The sequence below is a fragment of the Triticum urartu genome, chromosome 7A, assembly GCF_056163025.1.
Source record: "Triticum urartu cultivar PI428250 chromosome 7A, HENAU_Tu73, whole genome shotgun sequence".
Taxonomy (NCBI): domain Eukaryota; kingdom Viridiplantae; phylum Streptophyta; class Magnoliopsida; order Poales; family Poaceae; genus Triticum; species Triticum urartu.
Window position 1 is genome coordinate 670,665,981 of NC_141879.1, and position 4,464 is coordinate 670,670,444.

Consider the following 4,464-nt stretch of genomic DNA (forward strand, 5'->3'; position numbering starts at 1 on the left):
GGTGAAAGCAAAGAAACATCCACCTCCGGAGGAGAAGGTAGATCGGGTGAAAGTGAAGCGCACTCTGGCTGCCCTGACAAAACCACCGAAGTCTGATTCGCCGAAAGGAAACTATGACCGCATTATTGGAAAGGAATTTGCCGAAGCGGAGCGGTCGGGAAGTACTGTCAGTGATCAAAGGCTGAAAGAACGACGAGCTGGGAAACAAATTGCCCAGCTCGGCGAACAAGCGAAGCAATCGTGCCCCCCGCTCAAGGTGCCTAGCCACAATGTCGCTAATGATCCGAGGATGGTGCCCGGTTATAGCAATCTTGCAGATTACCTGCCCGACGAAGTACATTATGAACCCATGGAGATGCAGATACAAAGATACGAGTACGGGAAGCCTCTCGTCAAAGATGAAAGATCTCTATCAACGATGATGCGAAGATTGCATGATTGGTACTTGAAAATCTGCACAGACTCTGGGGGGAGGAGTACTTTGTATTTGAAAGTTAAAAAGGAGCATGACCTCGTTGGAATTGATCTGTTGCCTGTTTCATTTGAGGAGTTCTGTTAGTTTTTCAATCAATTGGCCCTCGATAAAGCAACGGTCACCTGCTACTGTCTGTAAGTACTACTACTTCTGTCATTAAGTCTCTTCATATAGCTCAGCTCTTTCATTGCATGTATTTATAATCATCCTCACTATATTATGCAGATTGAAGATCGTCGAATTGAAGAAAAGACAAGTCGGTGATATTGGGTTCATTAACACATATCTCATAGATGCAACTCAGGTTAAATTTCATGCCGCAGAAACCGAGGCCAGCATGCTAGAATCGTTGATAATAAATCAAAACAAAGATATAATACTCTTTCCTTACAACTTCAAGTGAGTGTTACTGTCTTGTGCGTATTCGGTTTCCCTTATATATTAGTCAAGGTTATAGTAATGTAATTGATGAGTTATGCATGCGTGTGCAGTTTCCACTATATTCTCCTACATATTAAGCTTGAGCAGGGACTAGTAACCGTCTTAGACTCAAGACGAAAAGATCCCAAGGACTATGCCGACATGACTCAAATACTCGAGAAGTAAGTTAAATCGATCATTATCCACCATATCAGCAACTTTGTTCATTTCCTGATATATCAAGTAATTGTTTTCTTTGTCCGGCAGGGTTTGGAGAAAATTCACCAGAAAAGCTCCGGGAATGCCGAAGGAGCTGCAATTTAGACACCCGAAAGTAAGTACTAGCTATAGTAGCATTTTAAGCACATCTACTAGTCATTCAAGCGCTAGTTTCATCAATACCATTTGGCATTCTTGCTTATCAGTTTGATTAACCTCTATTTCTTATAAAATGGTTGTGGCAGGAACAAGGGAATGATTTCTGTGGATACTATGTTTGCGAGTCCATCCGCCACACGACCTGTGAGCGGGGCTACACTGACGAACAATATGAAGTACGTAAATAACAACATTCACAATTTTATTTTATTACCATCATTTGTGTTGAGTTTCATTCATTCATATATATATGTATTGACCCCCTTCTTTAAATTAGATGTTTCGGAAGCGGGATGAACTCCTAGCACCATTTCGCATGCGAGGAATTCAAGAGGAATTGGCGGCATTCTTTCTTGACCACGTGATCCCTGAAGACGGAGAATTCTATGTTGACCCTGAATCCGTATGATTATATTTGTAAGAGATAATTACTATATATATGTAGCCGGTAGTGTCAGATAGATATACGAGAACTTGTTGTTCGACCAATCTCTCAGAGAAAGAGAGGTGGTCGATATCACTTCTCTCTGTATGCATATATGTTCATCACGATCTTCTGTTTCCTTCGTTTGCTTACTAGCTAGCCAGCGTGTCTAGTCCTCTCTATACGTATGTATAATACGTAGCGTCGACCCAGCACGGACATAAGAGAGGACACTTCTCTCTATTAATTATAGCTAGCTAACACAATATATGAAACACCTAAATTAACCCCCCAAAACCCCCACCCCCCTCCCTTTCAAAAAAAAACAAAACCCCCAGCCATAGAAGTGCTGACGCGTGGATGCCTATTGGTCCCGGTTGGTGCCACCAACCGGGACCAAAGGGTCTCCTGACTGGGCTCTGCGCACTGCCCACGTGGAGGCCCATCAGTCCCGGTTCTGGATTGAACCGGGACTAAAGGGTCGGGGCATTAGTACCGACATTTTAGTCCCGGTTCAGGAACCGGGACTAAAGGCCCTTACGAACCGGGACTATAGGCCCTTTTTCTACCAGTGGCGTCCAGCTAACTCGGTCAAGTAGTGATTATCTTGATAGTTTTTCTCCAAGTCGAATGGAGGCAATGGCACGGTCTCAAACGTCTCATTGTCAAGGTTGAATGAGGCGATGAATATCTCTTTTGATAGAGAGGCAAGTTCACGCCTGGCCAACTAATAGACATGCCTGTCTGTAAAGACACTTGTGTCCTCCTTTCTTACCCAACCCAATGCTTTCTCCTAACCACAACCCTCCTAGCGCCGGGACCGAGTTGATCTCGTACACCTCGCACTCGCAGTCCATAGGCACAGATTTGGAGAGGCGGTAATGGACGCGCACAACTTTGTGCTTCCTAGTTTGCGTGTTGTAACCTAGTCCTAGGTGTGTGATACCTTGAGACTTCGCGGCATGGCTCTTTGGGAGCGCCGCCATTCGGCTGGTAGACGGGTTGATCACCTAGTGTGTCCTTGTGGCTTCAGCTACGAGAATGATAAGGCCACGGAATTGCTGTGTGACGAGGTGCCAGATGAGGTTATTGATGACGTTGGGATGAAGAGGCATGACCTACATCACGGTCGTGGCATGTGGATTGTCTGGCAACCACACCCGCAACTTCGAATGTTGCAAGTCCTGCAAGAATAGGATCCTTGGGCCGCAGTGGCGGTTAGCGAGGCGGAGGTGGCGGTAATGGACGCGCACAACTTTGTGCTTCCTAGTTTGCGTGTTGTAACCTAGTCCTAGGTGTGTGATACCTTGAGACTTCACGGCATGGCTCTTTGGGAGCGCCGCCATTCGGCCGGTAGACGGGTTGATCACCTAGTGTGTCCTTGTGGCTTCGGCTACGAGGATGATAAGGCCGCGGAATTGCTGTGTGACAAGGTGCCAAATGAGATTATTGATGATGTTGGGATGAAGAGGCATGACCTACATCACGGTCGTGGTATGTGGATTGTCTGGCAACCACACCCGCAACTTCAAATGTTGCAAGTCCTGCAAGAATAGGATCCTTGGGCCGCAGTGGCGGTTAGCGAGGCGGAGGTGGAGGTCCGCAAATTCGTTACAAGCGAGCGTGGCTGCCCAGGAACGGCAGAGGCAGCACCTGCGCACTGCCTTGTCCGGCAACCGCGCAAAGATGTCCTGGATGACGTTGTCCGGGAGAAGCGGCAATGGATCTGCCACGTGGGCAGCTACTGGCCGGACGGCCGGCGACGGCCTTTGCAGGTGTTTACTTGGAACATGCGCGTAGACGCTTAAAGGCCGGAACAGATCGATCACGCACACGAGAGACGACATGGAACGCGGAAGAAGTCTGCACACAAAGGAGAAGGGTTAGATCACAGATCGATTCGGTTTCGTTTTGTTCGTTTGCTTTCGTGTTGTTTCTGTACGTATTGGCACCTGGAGTACGTGTGTAGGTGTCCGTGTATAGATTCCTATACACAGGGTGCAGTGCAAATATAAACACGGCGTGTGTGCGTGCCGACAACATTTCCCCCGTAAAATATAGGTACTGTAAGGTTTTTTTAAACATCAGTACAGACACAAAAGCAATTTTCCCTATCAATTTGCGATTTGCCTTTTTTCTTGAACAAACTAACAATATATATATATATATATATATATGTGTGTGTGTGTGTGTGTGTGTGTGTGTGTGAATTAACTGGGACATCTAGGTGCCCGGGCACCTTGATTGTTTTAGGTATGTACGGCCGCACAATGAACGTTTGATTTGTTCCTAATTATTCTTCATGCAAGACTTTCCATGTTTACATTTTATTTTCGTTTTTAACTATTAGGCATGCAAGACTTGCCATACAATAAATCGTAATCATATTTTATTTTCTTCTAAACTACTATGGGTATCTAATACGCGTATTTTTGTTTCCTAACTATCTAATACGGGTATCTAATACTTACTAATAAAATTATGTGCATACGTGGGTATATATATACCCAGTAAATTATTCTCTGAACTATTACGTTCTATTTTTTTAACTATCTAATATGAGTATCTAATACCTATTAACGAAATTATGTACATATTAGGTACGTATATACCCAATAATTTATGTAAATATATGGGTATTTAATACCAACTAACGATACCATAAAAAAATACCTACTAACGATATTATGTACAAATACGAGTATCTAATACCTACTCATGTAATTACGTACACATGCGGGTACGTATATATCTAATAATTTATTTT